This window comes from Lissotriton vulgaris, chromosome 8, assembly GCF_964263255.1.
Source record: "Lissotriton vulgaris chromosome 8, aLisVul1.2, whole genome shotgun sequence".
In the NCBI taxonomy this organism is placed as follows: domain Eukaryota; kingdom Metazoa; phylum Chordata; class Amphibia; order Caudata; family Salamandridae; genus Lissotriton; species Lissotriton vulgaris.
This window is the reverse complement of record NC_141696.1, coordinates 292,739,390-292,759,743: the sequence shown is the minus strand read 5'-3', so window position 1 is coordinate 292,759,743 and position 20,354 is coordinate 292,739,390.

Here is a 20,354-nt window from a genome sequence, read left to right as displayed (position 1 = left end):
GCAAGGACTTTAAATCACCTCTGCTTCGCAAAGCATACTCAATGAGGGACTTTGCATCACTTGCAACCAGGATTTAAAGGTACTTTTGTTCAGTGGGCCCAACTTGGTCCATGTAGACGGACCATGCTCCATCGTGGTCGGTCTGAACTTGTGACTTTGTCTCTGTCCAGTGTAACCAATTAACCACTGTTGGTGTTTGTGCTGCTAAGCAAGATTTTTAATGAATAATTGTATATCTCTGGTTCTACTGATGGATCTTTGTCATATGGGGTTCAAATTATTTATTACATTTACCTCTATGTTATGGTATTTCCATAGTACAGACATATCTCAAAGGCCACAGAGAGCTGAACAGGGTCAGAGACAAGCATAAACTCAACGAATGATAAGAAAGGTTGTTGTGTTGTGGATGGGTAATGCATTGTGATGAGGTGAGCCTTCAACTCTTTCCTGAACTAGAGCAGCATTGGGGCAGTCCTGATGGATACAGGGATGTTGTTACAGATCCCGGGTGCAAAGATGGAAAAAGCCTGTTTCCTTGATTGTTTTTTCTTTGCGCTTCATAGTCTGAAGTCTGATGGTGTCCTGGTTGTTGGTGTGCTGATACCCAGCATAGATGGTGAGCTTCTCTGCTTTGTAAGCAGGGGTGCTTGTCATGTTGGCTTTGCAAATGATAGATATAATTTGATAGGGAATTACAACTCTCCTATGGGGCTGGCCTCATGGCAATTATACAAGCACTTGTAATCACAGCATGAGGTACTCTTTGATAGCTTATGACTACCCAGAGGTTAGGAACATCTGCAATAATTTTCTATAAAAAGCTAAATTCTAAGAGTGCACACAAAAAAAGATGTATTTTCCTGCCTGATTTCTTAGGCTTGGAGTAGGCTGGTTTTCATTCTCTATATTACAAATCATGCTGCGAAGGAGAATGATCTGTGGTAAGGATTCTTTGTGATGTTAAGATTTGGTGTAAGGAATCATGTTATGACCCAATAATTTAATCGGAATCATGCCCTGTGGATGTGTGATATAAACATGTATTCCATTTGATCTGAGAATATACATTTCTAGCTCCCATTATTTAAATATATACTTATAGATCTCACTGCTTCAGCATGATTTTCAATTCTAGATTCCCATGTAGTTGCAGAACCAGATTTTCCATAAAATTTCGATCTCATTGTTTCTGCATGATTTTCAATTCTAGATTACCAGATAGTTGTAATACCCGATTTTCTGTCGAATTGTAATTGCGGATTTGCTGTGTGCTTTGCTGCCCGCCCTGAATTACTGCTGCCACTGACCTTCTGTTTCTGCGGGGAGCCCAACGACTCGCCGGACCCGCTTCGCGGGCCCCGCAGCGTCCCGCATCCACCCGGAGCTGTTGCAAGTGAGGAGCTGCAACTGGGAAGACCTCGGGGCGCGTGGAGTCGCCGGCAGGGCTGCGAGCTTTGAGGCAGGGACTCCAGCTACCAGGAGTCCCTGCAAACCGCACTGACCACACCTGGGCTTCTCTCCCTGCTGGCCCCGCCCACCCGCTCATCAGCCAATCCCCTCTTGCTCAAAAGTACTCAGTGCACCCGCTGCGCTGGAGCGCGCGGGAGTGTGCCGGGAGAAGCCCGGGACAAGGGCGGGACAGTCTGTGGCCATCCGTGGTCGGCTGAGGTTGGGTTGGGCCAGAACCCCTGGCAAATTGTGTTTAAGGTAGAAGGTATATCACTTCCATTGTGTGGGCTCTATAGAGTTATATAAACATTTGTTATTAACAGCGTGGGCGATACAATATAGGTATAGCTGGCCCAAGTAGATTGTAACATGCCTTTAAGATCAGGTAAAGACCGTACAGTCCAACTACAAACAACTAAGGGAGTTGTTTTGGGCCCACTTGATGCTTTTATCACCCGAGCAACAGGGATATTGGAAAAGGAAATAGCGATGGCGGAAAAAAGACTCTCCTTAGATCTAGTTAATGGTAAGCGTTCCTCGTTGGGTGGGTTGGCAACAATCACCAGTCCTGTTGCCCATGCATCATTTAACTGTGTACACTCTGTTACTACTGAGGCACTAGTTCACATAGAAGGAGAGGGGGTGGGCCCTTCAGCTTTTCTGGTTAATGTTGACCAGAACCTGGACGATACTCAGTCAAGCGGGGGGGATGAAACCCAGAATAGCGGGGAAAACGACATTAGTTTAGAAATTCTTCATTCATCTAACAATTTTGTCTCGAATTTTCCAGTAGAGGTTGACCCCTCTGGATCAGGATCAGTATCCCGTAAGAGAAAGCAAGACTTGAGCCATCAGGGGGGGGAGAGACCATAAGCTGCCCAAACTAAATGATCCATCTAGTATTGATGCTTCTGACCTTGAGCATCCCCCAGCCCCCCAAATACCTTTGGCATTCCCCAACATGCTTTGCCCTTCCTTTATCCCCTTGGGGTCATCTAATCCCTGTCCAACATGCCTCAATAGTGACGAAATCCTATTGGTAGAAATGGAGGCTATGATCAAAACCCTCCTGCTTCCTGTTTTGGAGCGAACAAGGTTGATGACCTCTAAATTAGATGCTCTGGAGACTGTAGTGAGCACAAACTTGGGCTTACTACAAAAGTTAACTATCCCCAGTCCAGTGGGAGGGGTTCCTACCCAGTCAGTAAGCAAAACAAAACGTATAAACAATGCTTCCACTAGTAAAGCCACTAACCCAGTACCAATAGGGGTAGCTATTAGCAAACCGACAGCGGGGGGAGGCCTAGAGACAATCCCAGCATCGCAGCTGCAGGCACCTTGTCACAGGCTCTTAAGAAGAAGGTCATGGCTAAACCCAATCCAGATAGGTCTCAAGCATCCCGGTCGGATGATCGGGTAAAACCTACCCCTAGTACTTCATTACAGCCACTCCCAGGGCAAATAGCTAATCACCAGACCATCAAAACCCCAATTGTGGGGAAACTAAATAAGTATACTGTTCCCCGTGCAGACTTACTCCCGGAGGCAACCCAATACACAATAGTGTTAACTGGTGTTGCCCCGTTAGAAGATAGTACTAAGGAGTCATATGGGGAACTACGCAATAAGGTGATATCCTGGTTGAATAAAAATCGCCCCTTGCCACCATCATCTTCTACTGAAATTCTCTTTGTCAGGAGAGTTGATTGGGTGGGATATGACACCAAAGACTTGAAGGGCGATTGCATATTAATATCGTTCAAGGATCCTTGGGTGGTGGATACCATTCAAAGGGAAGCCAGGTTTGCTAGACAGGGGGACGTACAAACTTTGGGGCTTGCTTATTTCTACCCTCAAAGACATAGTAATTTTCCATTAGGCCCCACTCACATGAGACCTCCAGTTAGGAGGTACCCTATAGCAGGAACACCTTACCCCCAGCAGTATCCTCTACTTTTTAACCGCTTTGGGCCCCTTTCCGACCTTGAGGCTATAGACTGACTACATACATCGACTAGGAAGAATAAGTCTGCTGAGGACTGTGGGAATGTGGTAGCTAAGACGGGGGGTACCACCTCTTGTAAATTATGAAGAGGCAGGCCTGGGGGCACATGTAACTGAGAAATATGCTGCAGCAGCTGTTGAGGACCCAACAGAGGTCATGTTGGTGGGGGAAAGTTTGGATAATGTTGACAACAAGGAGAGTAGGGCAGGAAAAGGGAGTGAACTGGCGATCCCGGCTGTATCAGTGTCAATGGTTCATCACTCACCAGGTATTGCAGCTCCTCCATCTGAAACACTTAATATAGTGTCCTGGAATGTTGCAGGGGTTAAGGGACGCATGTACTCTGAGGATTGGTTGGAGTTTGTTGACAAATTTGATGTTGTTTTACTACAGGAAACTTGGGCACCAGATTCAATTCATAGGGCAGGTTTTGTAAACGTTTTTAAACCAGCTATTAGGGGTAGTAGAGGGCGAGCATCAGGGGGGTTGGTGATTTGGGTGAAGCAGGCCTCGGACTATCATCCAACTGAGATATTTGTAGAGAACCCGGACCTTCTGGCCATTAAATTGAGTAAGGATGGCCATCGGGACCTGATTATTATTAATATATATGCAAGAGGCCTACCGGGCTGCCGCTGCCCTGGTATTCTGGATGTATTGGACAAATACCTTGCTGGATTGGGTAGAGATAATTTTATTTTTCTAGCAGGAGACTTGAATTGTACTTTTGAGCTGCTCTATGTCGCCGGGGACAGTTGGGGTTCCGCAGAGGACGCAGCTTGGAACATTCCGGATTTGATGCCAAATAAAATTGTCAAAGCGACTGAGGCTGCCTTGAACTGGATGGCTCTATGTTTAACCTGGGGGCTACGGGCTGTAAATAGTCGCTCTTCATCTGATCTAGGTGCCAATTATACTTTCGACAATGGACTAAGGAAAAGTCGGATAGATTACTTCCTGTTAAAGATGGATTTCTGGCCTCTGTTGGTAGACATGGAAGTGGTACCCCGCCCGGAAAGCGACCATAACCCCTTGACACTTGCCGGGAATGGAAAGATTGAAGGAACCAGACACCTCCTGGACACCACTTCATATGTAGCCCAATGGTGTAACATAGGCCCCCGCAGCCCGAGTAATGCAGAGTGGCCCGAGCTGCATGGGGACCCCTCAGCACGCTGGCCTGAGAGCTCCTGATTGAGTACAGAGGGGGGCCTCTCCATGTACCTTGCAGGGGGGCCCTCTCAAGTTCCGTTACGTCACTGTTGCAGCATGTGTCTCCATCAACGGAAATGGAATCAGCCAATCTCTCTGACTTATTGAAGCTTCCATAGAGTGGCAACGAGGAAATCACCTCCCATCGAGCAAATGAGCAGGTTTTAGGAGCGATGAGGCAGGCTGTGGTCTGCAGTCTCGAACTACCTTAACAGCAGAACGTCACTGCCAGATAGATTCACATTACGGTAGTTGGACAGTGTTTTTCAAGTTACTGCCCGAAAAAAAAGGTCTTGCCGAATATGCAATGCACTGAAACAGTTGCCGGTGGTACACTTCAGAACGTCCTCCACCTTCAAATGTGTCCTCAATTTTAATTCAGACACTGCTGCATATATACATTGTGCAATAAATACTCTTAAAACATGAAACAAAGATGCATGTTTGTTGTTAAGACACTTAGAATAAGAATGAATAATCATTGCTTTGTTATGAAATATTTTATCTTTATTACTGAATGCATTTTCCTCAATGCACTGGTTCCCGTGGGTTTGAGGGGATCTTTAATTTTAACACCCACAGTTGTAATCGTAATTACAGAAAGTCTCACATGAAAAGGTTATTTTGCATTTTGAGTAGTGTTTTCTATGCTGATGATTTTTTGATAATTAAATGTGTAGGATGGTGATTACTTATGTATGGAGTTATTTATTCAAGGATTTATTTAAATGAAAAAATGATATTTATCAAGAAATCTTAGAAAATGATTAACAGATCTGAAATGTGCACATGCGAAATTAAAAATTAAAGGGGAAATTTATTGTCGGATTTTAGATTTTTAATGAACTATCAAACGTGAATCTATGTGATTTCATATTTTTAGGAACAGGTATGTAAGAAAAACTGTCCAGAAATCATTGCGTCAGTTTGGTATGGGTAGGTTGGCACTTGATTTTTTGCTGTGTTCTTAAGAAACATGTGGCAGATTTATCATTATTTCACGCAGTGCAGCAAGCCACCTTGCTGAGATTCGTGAAACAGCAGGATTGCGCTGTATTTAACATGATACTGTGCCTTTCTGTCCTTTCCTTGCACTGGCGCACAATGTGCTGCCTAGGGCCAACGCTGGCACCCTTGCACTGTCGCGCATTGGGCTTGTACTGCAAGTAGGATTGATTTTGTGCGTAGCGCAAGGGCAATGCAAAACCATGACAAATTTGGCCCAGTGTTTATATTTATGTAAAATCATTACACATATACTGCAGAAATCGGAAAAAGACATGCATACTGCTTTTCATTAAAATTAATGAAGGACAAAATCTCCCAGCAACCCTCTTGTGGCAAATAAGGCTAATGGGTATTGTGCACCCTAATACACAATGGTAATGACATTTCCAGCTACATAGATATCTAAGCAACGGCAACAGACAGCAATCCGAATTAACAGATTGCCTCATTGCTGAGAGATGTTGCCACAGACATGTTATAAAACTTGTACGTACTTGTAAGATATGCATGACACCTCTGTGATAGGTTGAATGCCTTCCAACATATATAATTCTGCAGTATATGGTGTAAAAAATGTACACATGACCTTGAAGCTGAATGTCGGATGTGGACTGCAGCACCTATTAATCAATCCATTATAGTGGCGGTAGAAACATGGTTTAAGGCCTACCCTATGTAGTCTTACTGCTGGTGCGTAAAACCTGCAGAGCAACCTTTTAAAATAACCCTTTTTGACAATTAAAAAAACTTCCTTTTATATATTAGTATGTCAGCCCTATTTAAGCCTTGTAGTGCACAAATAATATTAACACATTCTTACAGTAACAAGGCCCAAAAAGAAATTTTACTGTGGCAGGTCTAGCTGTCCTATGGAGAAAATCTTAGTGTAGATAACAATATTAATACTGCTAACTTGAGAAAGGGACCAGCTAGAAAGAAATTAAAGCATTATTTTACTAGTTACTACAAATCCAATTAAATTGTAAAATCGACATTTTAATACACATCATGGAAAAGTATATTTTAGAACGTTGCCCTTTACCTGCCAGAACTGGCAGAGGGATAATTAGAATGAGCCTCTGCCAGCTCTCTGGTCGGCCTTGAATAGTTGGAAACATGAAATGTCTCCCAGGAGCAACCAATACACTGACCTAAATGGGCTGAGATCACTTCTCTGCACTCCAAAGAATATTCGGAGTGGGAGCTGTGGGCATCCTGTGACACCACACTGTCAAATCCAGCTTGCCCGGTTTGTTGGGCCACATGTAACACTTAGGGCACACTTCAAAGGAAGAGAACAGAATGACAAGATAATTTTTATGGATCCCTGGTCTGATTGCTTAAGGACCTGGTAATGTCCTACTAGACTTTTTTGTGTCTTAGTTTTTGTGTGTATAATGCCTGCTTCAAACTGCATTTTTGTGTGAGATGTCAGAGGACACTAGGATTAACATAGCACCCTCCCCAAACACCACCCAAGCCCTCAGAGCCCAGGTTTAGTGTGGCTGAATGCTATTGCCATCTTGAAAGTGCTGTGGCTTATGGCATTTTGGGCACTTTGCAGTAAGGCAATCAGGAACTTTTATCACATTGATGAGAGAGTAATCAGAATTCACACCCACCTACTAGATTATGTCAGGCATAAATGTGGCACACATGGACACCCCCTGCAGAAGATGTTTAAAGCCTACTGAAAATAAATAGAGGCCTGAACCTGCTGTATGTGACCTGACAAGAGCCCTGAAGGACTACACCTGCTTCATCTTGTACCTGGGACAAAGAAGTGGACTCCAAATGGAAGGTGGCTGACCTCCTGCGTGGCTGTTGGAGACATTAAGCCTCATGAGGCCTTTTCCTGGAAGTACCCAGATGACAATGACAACTGGTCCTGGACTGGACCATTCTGTTAGCATTTGCCTTACTCAAAGGACCAGATTTACACAGGGCTTGCATTGTCCTTGTGTCAAGCAAGGTGACGCAAGGCAACACAAACCCTTTAGTGAGATGTACTAAGCCACAAAAACCATCGTATGTGTGTCTGCATGGCTTAGTAAATCCAAACTAACACAAGGTAGGGAAAATCGCTGTCTTGCATTACTCTGCGGTGGGTATTCATTCCATGGCTACAGCATGTGCATCCTCCCATGGATTTTGACGCAATCCCAAATGTGTTAAGGTTAGTAAACCTTGGATTGCATCAAAATGGTACGGTTTCCCAATAGAGACTTAACACTAATAAATATCTTTATTGCTCCTCATTGTTTCCTCTTTCAACGTGTGATATATTCTGCAGCCTTCTTCAAAAGAGGAAAAGGCCTCAGATGATTGTTTTGTGCACTGTTTCTGAATTCCCTATAGGAAATTGCATGGAGAAAAGGTGTTTTGGAATCCCCCTTTTCTATGCTCTCACCTGACAAATCAACCCAAAACTTTCCAGACAGCAGTTGAAGTGACTGCCACACTAGTTTTGAAAATTTCATGAAGATTCGTCAAACACGCCAAAGTTATCAGCAAAACAAAAAATGCTTTTCCCATAGGAAACTAGGTCCTAACTATAATTATCTACTGGCGACAGCCATCAGATAATATGTGTTTGTGTGTGTGTATTATATATACAATGCATATTCTCTGAAAAAAGGTAAAGTATTGTTACAGTTAAATGAACATGTCAGTGATAATATTAATGTTTAGAAATAAACAATTACAGATATCACCAGTTATAGTTAGCAGCGCTAACTATAACTTGTGCCCCTGCTACACACTGCTCATGACCTCACATATTACATCACTCATGGCATGTTCTACTGCATCTTTTATTGCTATTAGGGCACTTCAAAAGAGGGGAAATATGTAAATGAGCCCTTGAAGGTAATTATTGGGCGCCTCTTGCCGTGAGCATTGAATAATAATTAAGTAGTTCCTGTTCCCCATTTATTATTGATTTTTTTTAAATACTTTTTGGGGTGTCCGTCTTCCACCCAGGATACCCACAGTTTATGCCATGCCCAAGGGAGCCAGACCTTCCTGGATCCCTAGTCAGCACCAATTTTGGCTGCCGGTGGTAGACAGCCATTTTGTTTTTGCATGTGGTTCACTTTTTTAAATATTGGGGTTTGTTGGGGGAGTCCCAAGGCCCTGCAGCTCATGCAAGCTCCCCAGCCAGAACCTATACTGGGCAGAGAAGGGAAACAGTTCCAACTTGTGCTCCTGCAGTGGAGATCAATTACACTTTCCCTCCCCCAATGGCAGGCATGGAAGAAAAGTAATTGTTTGCTCCCACCCAGCAGGAGCATTTTTACAGCCACCTGAGATGGGAGCAGTACTTACCTTGAGCCCAGGGGGATATGGGTCTGTGTGGCCAACAATCACTGAGGGAATGGGGCCCCAATGAAACCCCTGTCCCCAATAAATAAAAAGATTTTGGCCCCAGGGTAAGGGGTCTCCAGGGTTCATACATGCTCAGGGAGAGGAGTCCCATGTACCTCTCCTTCCCTCCACTATATAATAAAAAATATTAAAGAGCCAATCCCTCCAGACCCTGGCCTACCTCATGGGGCTTTTAAATACAAAATCACTTTTTGGCCCCAGGGGTGTTCCTCTGTGACCCTTCCCTCAAGCCTTCATTGTCAGGGTATCTCTGCCAGTATATGTTGTTTTACTTTATTTTCAAGACATGGGAATTGAGTTGTTGAGTCCTAAAATTACTTCAAAACATATTTTATTGTGTGGAAGCCAATCAGAACTTATATTTTGATGTTCCAGAGCCATGGTACTACCACACATATACATGATTTTTTGAAACTTAGTTTCACAATGACCACTGAATGGATTCACACCAAATCACAAAAGGCACGATTTCGAGATAAAGATCTAATTTTCGACCAATTTAGCATTGGAAACATTTATTTTGCCTCCCCACCCTTTTTCTCTGCCCCTTGCTTGACAGATCCCTACAAAACATTTAAGGAAGGCGATGGTGTGTGTGCGTGTGTGTGTGTGTGTGTGTGTGCACATGCGTCTGCTTGTGTTTAAGCTTCTTTCTTTGACTTAGCCTTATTATGTCTTACTGGAAGGTATGATGGACAGCCCTCAACTTTGTACGCTACAAAAAACAAACTTGGAAAATTAATGAAGCCATTACTCCAACTTTTGTATTACTATCACTGATATATTTTAATGGGCATTCTGGTTGCAGGTTCCTACCCTGCCAGCACACCTATTTTTTGACTGAACACCAAACTCAATAAGCGCATATGCCACATGCAGACTGCCAGAGCTGTGTGTTTATTCACAGTATCACAAAAAGGCTCCCATATAGTCTGCATTAGCAGTCAATGTACCTCTACATGAGAGCACACATTGCCTCCATCTCAGTGTAGGGTTGACAGAAACCTTCTGGCATGCTGTAGTCCTCTCTGACTTCACTGCCAGATGTAGAACTCCCTTCAGATGACCAGGATGGGGTAGCAAAAAGGGTATTAATGTGTTCACAATCACACTGACAGGAACTGTCGAGGACAAATACAGCTGACGTTTGCAGAGGCACCCCCGGGGATGGAATGAAACCTAACGTTGCGGTGTCCAAATTGGGGACAAACATTTTTAAAACCTTTAATGCCACCTCAAAATAACATTAAGACGCATATCTCCCATTGTTACTTTATTTCAGATCACTCATAAATAATGGGAGCATGTATAGATTGTGCACATATGAAGATGCCTCCTTTGTATGTACTCGTACGAAGCTCCAACATACAATAAAATGAATGAAAATCATTGCTCTTCAGTCAGGTTTTATCCACATTCCCAGAATATACATGGATTCATGGGCCATGAAGCGCTGGGTGGTTATATATTTTGCAGTATAAAATATATGATATTCGGAAAGCCATGTTTTGTTATTGTACATAAAAGCAATATATGAATAGTCTAGTATATGTGGTCCAGTTCATATGATGATACATTTCTCATATTTGGGGTCAAACTCACTGCTATAATTCCTCTGAAACTGGAACAGTTTCTATTCATGCCTGTGCTTACTTGTACTCAGGAAGAACTATGTCAGCAGGCACTTTTTTGCGGGACATGTTTGCTGTGGGGCGAACTGTATTTCCAAGCCGTAGCAAGTAGCAACAAATATGCTCAAACTAGCATATAGAGACACTCTGGCGAAAAAGCACATCTGAAACATTTGACTTTAAATGTCACCTCAGACTACTGCTTCATTAAAAAAAAGAAGAAAAAACATTCATTCAGCTAGAGTACATTCAGCAGAATACTTACAGGCAATGCCCGGCGTTTTCAAATTAAAGCAATTTATTCAGGAGATGAGGAATTAGAGTTATTACTTATCTCATAAATAATTCTAGCTGAATTCATGGTTAGCATTCTCCTCTGTAACATCTCTTAAAAAAGTCAATAATCTTTTCACAGGGGATAATAACTTGCACAAGGAATTTATAAAGAGCCTTCAACTCGTGTGTATTTTAAATCCAATGGCATTTGTTTGATAGGGATAAACTGAAATGAGGGTAAATGGGAAGACAGCGGTTAAACACATATTAAATTCTGGTGTGCATCGACTGGCCTAATTAATTCTGCTATTTGTTTGTCAAAGACGTCCTTGGTTGTCATTATAAGGTTTGATGTAGTGGTTACTGATTGTGTATGAGCTGACAACAAAAGTAAATCATATTTTGCATTAAAGTACGAGGAACATCTAGAGACTGGATACATTAAGAATATGGGAGTGCCAAGAGGCAGCCTTTTATCTTGTACTGGTAGAGAAGTAAACCAATTATTTGTTTTTAGTGAGGGGCCTTTCTAATCATTGTTTTAAAGTTTTACACTGTAAACATGTCTAGGACCAGATTTTTTAAAAATGCACGCAAAGTAGGGTGCTGGAGAGCACCATATCTACAGAGATATGACTCTCTCCTCCCCTTGCCCTAGCGCCAATGCTAATTTCAGCTGCCGAGGGCCACACACACACCTAGCGACAGAGCTCTAGGCTATGTGTGTGAGTCTAGCATAGGTTTTGTACAGGAAGGGTACCCCTCCTGTACAAAATACCATGCATACCATGTCATAGATGTCATCAGTGATGTCACTGACCATGTCATGAATGATCTAATATGTGACATCATCAGCAGTGCATTGCGGGTGCGCAAAATATAGTTAGTACAACTAACTATATAGGAGCAATTTCAATGGTTTTGTATGAGTGAAATGTCCAGTTAACTATAACACCCCTAAAACTTTTTTTTGAGTGAATTTCAAAGGTTTTTTAAAAGCTAATTCCTAACTAGATAAGGCCTGAAACCTATGGTTTTTTCAGTGAATTTCAAAGGTTTTTTAAAAGCTAATTCCTAACTATACAAGGCCTGAAACCTATGGTTTTTTCAGTGAATATATATACATATATATATATATACACACACCACCTAATGCACATAATATAATTTGGTTCTTATAGTCCTTATATGTCTAATCTTTTGTGAGGTAGGGGGCATTATATTGCATCTTATATCTATGATTATAATTATAGTTTATGTGCTACGTCGACCAATCACTACCTTCTAAGTTAAGTGTAATTACAGTTCTTAATTTCACTCAAACATATCTCTAGTAAGCATGGGTGGAGTTAAGAATAACCATTACATACTCATCTTGCAGTGGTAGGTCGGAGTTGTCAATGCTGTATTATATTAACAGCCTCAAAGGAGTATCTTATAACACATTGCAAAATTGGGCCAAGCGCGTGTCCACTAGCCACCAGGGTTACAAGCAAAAAGAATTCCTCCACTAGAAAATAACATTATTTAAATTCTTAATTAAAATGTAGAGCAATATCTTCCAACTCTATTTTGAACAATAAGAGCGCGCCGTGTTTCTCATGGACTTATCAGAAATTAATGTCCGTGTTTCTCCCTATTGCCCTAATGTACGAAGATTTTCAAATAAACTACAGTGACATGTTCATCGTAAAAATGTAACTATGGTTTGCACAGGCAATTTTCTCCTTTGTTAATGAAACACAGTTGATCATGTAATAAATGAGAAAGACATATCGCCAGTGTGAATAATGTCACATCTCATTATTGATTAAAATGATTTTACCATGACATTCCATTCATCAGATTCCATTTCTCATTACCAACAGACCTTGAATATTTATCAAGCTCGCATGTGGCTTTTCTTCTCATCAACCCATTATATTTGCTATTTTCCCTTTAAAGTACAGTTGTCATTATGTTGACCAAGATGTATTGCATTTTCTATTCTCAACCACACATTCGTCGTGGGACTGTTACCTTTCTCTCAAAATAACAGTTGCTGCGAAGCAATCATGTTTTCAAGGTGTTAATAGCAATTTGCAGCTAGTTTCTGAATGCAAGTTTTCATTTCCTTTGCTTTCTCGTGATCGCTACAAATTAACATTAAATCATCATGAAAATCCTTACAACTGTTCGTGGGTGTTTTCATCAAAAGGCAGTTTGATGCGTCAGTCCCATCTGCAGTGTTGAGATCCTGCTTTGCTGATATTGTCATCTGGAATACAATTCAGCCTGTCCCAACATAAAAAATAAGACACATATTTAAAAAAGATATGCTGCCTTTTTTGTTGGATCATAGTTCGAAAGCACATATTTGAAAACATGTAGAGACTTAGATATTGGTGGGAAGCCCTACACCCATCCAGGTCAGTGGAGCTTATGACCTCTACTCTGCTGGTGGAGAACTGTGTGAAAAATGTAGACATTCTGTTGCTTGACAGGCAGAGATTTCTGGGAATTCAATGGTCAGGGTGGTGGCTTCACTGAAGACACTAAACGTTGTCAAGCTGGTGCCTTGCTTGGTTCTTCCGATCTAAAATCTATATTTACCAACTCCCAAAGTTGGTCCTTTTTCCCTTGAAAACAGAAAACAATGGCTCTGATGTGCAGTCAGTCTTTTTCCTGCGTGCAGGGAGTCATTATTTGATTCCCCTGCCCTGGTTTGGCAAGCCTTGCCATGCAGTCCTAGGCAGGGAAATCTAGTGATGGTGGCACCCCCCTACATAGAATGTGAAGACCCTCACTGCGTTCGGGCTGTCCATCGGAGAACTGGTCAGCAGGTGTGAGGTTTATAACAGCAAAGCAAGCTGGTGGATCTGTGTTGGAAACCAATGCTTCCCCCACCTTTAAATGAGATGGTGTTAACCCCAAACTTGACACTTGATGGTTTACTCTATGCCTCCTTTTTCGACAAACTCCAAATTATGTCCATAGTTTCCTTATGCAAAACCTGTTGCATATCTTTTTGGTTGAAAAAGTGAAGAAATATTCAGCAATGAAAGCAATGTGTGATTTACAAACCCTGAATCTAGGTATAATATTTATTGCTCGTTAGAGGTAAATGCGCTTTTAGTAATTCACTGTAAAATGGTGCATGTTTCTACATCTTATCTCGTTATTTTCTCTGAGGTTAGTTAGCCTACAATATATAACAAAGAAAATGTACGTGTACTATTGTAATAGTTTCCTCCAGTGGACCTAATAATCCTATTTTGATCTTGAACTGCAAATCACAGCATGATGTAGTAGTGGTTTCACATCCACTTCAATCTCCATTGCTTTCCCAGGGTTCACACCTCGACCCACCTTTCATCCCTTATCAGTTTCAAGTGGATCTAAGTTTAACCTGTTCTGTGCTCTCATCGGCCAATGACCGTTGCGAGCACTACCTCACTGGTGCTGCGCACGTCCGTTGGCCGATGCGGCCCCTTCCACTGATTAAAACTCCCGCTCCGCGTTGAGGAGTTAAGGTCAGTAGTTTCAAGAATGGAAAGTACTAAAAAAAAGGAGCATGAAGCTCTGTGTGTGTATGTGTGTGTGTGTTGGACTTGGCCCTTTTTGCAGGGTCATCTCTGAACTTTTTGCCTTCCTCCTAGCCTTTTGTCTAACATGGTGTTGGTGGTTTTATGACTCTGGGCACTTTAGCGCTGTTTAGCAGTGCAAAGTGTGTGTGCTCTCTACCCTCCATAGGCTAACATTGGGGACCCCAACCCCTTATGGGATAACTCCTAAATGGAACAAAATAAGCCTGTCATGTGTGGTATGTTTGGGATGGAAATGTTAAATGCTGCGCAATGGTGTGTGCAGATTTATTTTCACTTTTATAGGAATGCCACTTTTAGAAGTTGGCATTTCTGTGTGCTGTGTGCCTGCCTGCCTGATCCGTATTGCATGTCTGGTTCTAGAAGTGACCGGGGTTGGTGAGATGTGAGTGGCTCCAGGGAGGGCAGCGTGAGTCGGTGTCAGGCTGAATAAGAGATCTGCAATTGGAATAGTGGGAGGAGAAGTCCCCTGTCCCTGAATAGGTTTGTGCCTGCCCTGTACAATGGCGACTCCGCCCCCCTGTGGTGTGTCTGATTACCAAGCCCCAGCTCACAAAGGGAGGAGAGAAGCCTGGTAAACAAAGTGCTCTACACTCCCCCAATACCAGTTGGGACTGGATTCCCTAAAGACCCTTCCAGAAGCTTCTGCCACCTTCTAGTAGTAGGGCAGAAGGGTGTATAAATACAGGGGCTGTGACCCCATGAGGTTGTTGTGATTTGTGCTTACTTAGAGGGGACACACTGCCAGGAGAATCTGCCACAGGACCCAGCTGCTGGCCCCTGAGGATCCCTGCGTGCTGGTCCCGGTGCCCAACTTTGCCCCTCTGCCTTCGACAGGACACAGAAGGGACTTTTGTTGGAGTGAAGATTGCTGCACCTGGAGGATTGCCACACTGCTGGATTTGACTGTTCCCATGAACTGCTGTCCTGTTCTGCTGAGCTGCCCTAGAGACTGCTAATCTGGCCCAACATTGCCTGACTGCTCTCCAGGCTTCTAGCGCCTCATGAGCGCTATATTCTAATTAGCAAAGGGAAGCCCAGCGTGTGGGATTCCCCCTTGGCTGCCTCTGTGGAAGAGCGGGAGACCACCCCGCATGTGGACACCTTTTAAAACTGGAGCCATTGCCCACCCCACCTTTGTGCCGCATTTATGTTTATTTAATCGAGTGGGAGCCCACCCCGCGTTCGGGGCTTCGAGCGGGTGGCCAACCCGCAGTCGTCTTTACTTTGAACGGGAGCCTACCCCGTATTGCCACCGAGACCTCAAAGGAATCACCGCCGCGGCCCGGGAGCACCAAAAGCGGAAGACAGGTGCCCGTGCCTGACTGTGGGCGGGGACTGCTACGGCATCTGGACAGAGCCTTGCGGGCTCTATTTCCACCTCCCCCTGCCTTGGGGAAGCCATCTGGAGCCTCTCGGGCTTTCCATCCAAGTCCTGGTCCCAGGAAGGGGAACCAGGCGAAGGGAGACAGGCAGCACTGCAACTGAGAGGAGGTGGGGCTCCCGTGTGGTGAGGGGAGTCCTGCGTGCCGGCTGCAGCGAGAGGCCCTAGACTTCCAATGAGTGGGGCTGGCCTAGGGGAGCGAGAGCGAGGCACATTGCTTGTTTTCCCGAACGGCCCCACAGGAGAGTGAGCCGCTATAACGTTGGGGTCAATTCCATTTCCAAACGCCAGGGTGGGGCTTCACTGGCAGCGTGGGGCACTCAGGCAGCACAGTTGGTGTCGAGGGAAGTGCACCGGGAGGAGGCCCATGAACAGGGCTCCCAGTGCTGATTGGGGACATGATTCGAACCCCAGAGTCCCAGAGTGGGGCTCCAGTGTGACCTTTTGGCTGCACAGTGGCACCACAGTTGCAGGCCGCTGCAACGGTTTGGGCAAAACTGTTTCACAGTCCCAGAGTGGGACTGCAAAGGCACAAGGGGGCCCAGGCTACTTTGCTTCAGCTGCACCACGAGATCGCGGGCAGCTCCAACGAGGGGCATGTACCAGGTTGTGCCTCTGCCATATGGGCATTACAGCATCCTCAGGGGTGCACCGCTAATGTCATGGGCAGGGTAGTTATACTGATGTATGCATAATGTGTTTTCTAGACCTAATGTCAGGTTATTAGGTTCATGCCTGATCTAATGTGTTATGTCACATTCTAATAGGTGTATGCATAATGTATTGTTATGCCTAATGATGTTGCATTTATGCTTATGAGATTGCCTAATGTCATGCTATGATGCTTGCATTTCATGCCTGATCTAATGTGTTTATGCCTCATGGGAATGCGATGATTCTAAGTTTATGCTCTTGCCAGTAGTTACTGGTTGTTTTGCATTTATTGGTTGTATTTCTGATGGTTCTAGGAGGGACCCGATTGGCGCTGACTTGTACATAGTCCCCTGTAAATTATGTTGTGGTGCCAGTTGGCACAGTGTATATATTTGTGATGGTGATTCTAATGTATTGTACATAATACAAAGGCTATTTTTATATAACCTTGTGGGGAGTCTCTTTTGTAGTGTTCCTAGGTTGTTGGAGCTGTGTGTGTGTTGCACAAACGTTTTACACATTGCCTCTGGGATAAGTCTGACTGCTTGTACCAAGCTACCAAGAGGGTGACCAGGGGTTATCTTCAGTGTGTAACTCCCTCGCCCTGATTAGAACGGGGGGTTCTGTCTGCCTTTGGCCATGTCCTAGCCTACTGGGAATTCCCATTTCTAACAGTGTGTGTGTATGTATATATAAATATATAGATATTTATAAATTTATATGCATATAGATATATTTATATATACATATATGCACACACACAGGGCTTCATGATCGTTTTTTATATATATTACCTACTGCCGGTCACCAGTAGGTATAATTAGGATCAGGTTTCCATAGGAAAATTGTTTTTTTGACTTGCCTACAACTTTGGTGCCGTTTGACAAATTTTCACACAATGTTCCACAAAAAAAGTGCCCCTGTGATTCTAGTTGTGTATGGAAAGTATCAGGGCGATTCATCAAGCGGGGGCCAAGAAATAAGTGGGGGGGATAAAAAAAGGGCTTTTCCCATGTTAATTTCTCTGTTCAAAGATATTTTATTGAATTTTGAAGATCAAATACAGAGGATACACAGGGAAAGTCATAATTGAACAAATAAGAAATACATTAAAAAAATAAGTAATTAAATAAATAACTTAAGGGGATAAAAATGTTATAGAGTCAGTTGGAACATTGAATCACAAGTTGTGCAGAGTCTAATATGTGCAGTGAAATGATACAAAGCTTGACTTATACAAATAGAGGTATGTTTAGGTTATACACAGAGCAATCCACAATGCGCAGATATGTCCAACATACAGTGCTGAGTTTCTAGGGCACAGATATGGAAGAGCACAAATCATACATTTTACATTACACATTGCAGAAACGTAGTGTAAGTATGTGTCAGGTATAAGATGGACAAGCTTCCATAATATCTTGCACTATACAGTACAACAGCCCTATTTTTCTAAATTAGGAATGGTATATGGTTTGCGAATGTCAAATCATCACAAATATGTTATATTGATAAAGGTGCTCCAGGCATCAGAGCTTGCAAAGTGAATAATAATAAGTTCGCTAGGTTGGTATGCCAACTTCGAGTTGAGTAAAATGCCTGTGTTTGGCAAAGTCTAATTGGAGGGTGTGGTGAGGATGTGTTTACAGTGGTTTATTGGTGGTAAAATAGTTATCCAACGTTTCCCATATGGTACTAGAAGATGATTTCCACGGGGAATAAAGGAATAAAGGAGTGCTATGTTGCCTCTCCCCTGATGTACGATACCCAATTGATCCAGGTACTGAAAGGAGCTTTGCATGTATTTTTCCAATTAGAGAGGACTATTTTGGACGCTGATCTTAGTAGAAAGCCAAAAAATTAAGGTCGGAGTCAAGGAAGCCTTTGATGAGAAAAGAAAGCTCTTTTTTAGGGTGGCTGTCAAATAGCATTGATAGAAATGTGTGTGTCCCAGAAGAGGGGGCAATGATTTACAATGAAGGAAGAGGTCTGCAAGATCTCCCTTCTCCTCGTTACAATTCCAGCAAGTGGGGGTTTCCAAGATTTTTAAGGAGTGTAGCTGAGATGCGGTCCATTAAGCTTTGTGCAGTAGCCAGAATTTAATTTCTGAAAGAACAACTGGGGAGTTCTTTTGGGATGTGACAGATTTATAGATGATTTTCCAGTCTGAATCTGTTATAGGATTAGAGTGGTGGTTTTCCCAGTATGTTGTTATGTTTTTTGTTTATTTTTCTGGTCTTAGGGCATAGTAGGTGATAGAGGTTGGACTCTTGATGGACGGATTTCTTAAGGTGGAAGACAAATTCAGGTAGGGATAACACATTCTGGTGGCGTTTAGATTTGGAGATGGTCGTTTTAATTTTGAGAAAGTTGGAAAAGGCAAGACAAAAAAGCAAGACTAGCACTAAGGAAACATAGACTACACAATACACTAGGTGGAGTCAATCTGGCCAACTTTAGAGATTACCAAACTGCCTTTCTTGCCAACCAAGGGACATACTGCATTCAAGCCCTAGATAACTACACACCAGTCTGGCTGGAGATTGAAAAGGCAATATTAGATAACCTCAACCCATTAACTTTACTTACAGCCAACACTAAACATCTCTCGGTTTCTAAGTAAGCACTCCAAAACACTAAAAATACCCTTTTAAAAATCAACAAAAAGATAACTTCTTGTATAAAATTATTGACTCTAGCTTCCCTCTCTCTGGAACAACCCGAACATCAAATACGATGGCAAAACCCTGTATTGGCATCGTGGATAAACAAAGGCATCTACTTCCCTCACCGTCTCGGGCCAGTAAAATTGCCATTATCTTTCTCCGACTTCGAAACCACTGTTCCCATGTTAATTTCCATACAGATTTTAGACACAACTATAGCCTGAACCGCTGGACGGAATTATACCAAATTTGACAGAAAGGTAGCTCTTGTTCCAGAAAGAACCCTTTTTGTTATTTGGTGTAAATCTGTTCAGTTGTTTTGTAGAAATAAAATGAAATTCAAATGTGTATATCTTGAGGCTCGAACATTCCTGGTCTTGTGCAGAGATCTAATTCTTTGCAAACATTTCAACCAGGAAGCATTGGGATCCATTTTGAGACTCCGATTCAGCCGAGTCACCCAAAAAATGTTTAAAAAAAGAAAAGGGGCATGGCAGGAATATCCTGACCTCCCAGCTCTGGTTCTGAGGTCCCCCTGGAGCCCCTACAGTGCTAAAAAACATTTTATTAAAAAAAATCACTGAAAAACGCTGCTGATCCATGGATCTGTTGAAAAAAAACACCAAGTTCTGGCTTCTGCACTTGTTTTTGCAAGAGTCCCAAGGTTTGGACAGGTCCCGGGGGTATTGTTTCTAGAAAGGAGGGGCACACAGGGGACTACCCTCCTAAAGCTCTTAGAGCCCCGTGGACCACCACCTCCCCTGCTTTATTTACATAATGAAGGAGGGAGGTGCATGGACCCCCCCTCAGGGTCTATAAACGCCAGGGACCACCACCTCCCCAGTGGGAATCAAACAGTGTTCGGGGGCTACACAGACCCTGTCGAGTCCCGGGGACCACCACCTCCCTGCAGCTTCAAAACCTAAAATTGGGGGTCTACAGAGCCCCCGGCCTGGGGACCACCACCTCCTGAGTTAATTTGAGATGTTATCAGTGATGTCATTAGTGATATCATTGACCATGTCATGAGTGATGTAATATGTGACGTCATAAGCAGTGCATTCCGGGGGAGCAAGTTATAGTTAGCTCAGCAAA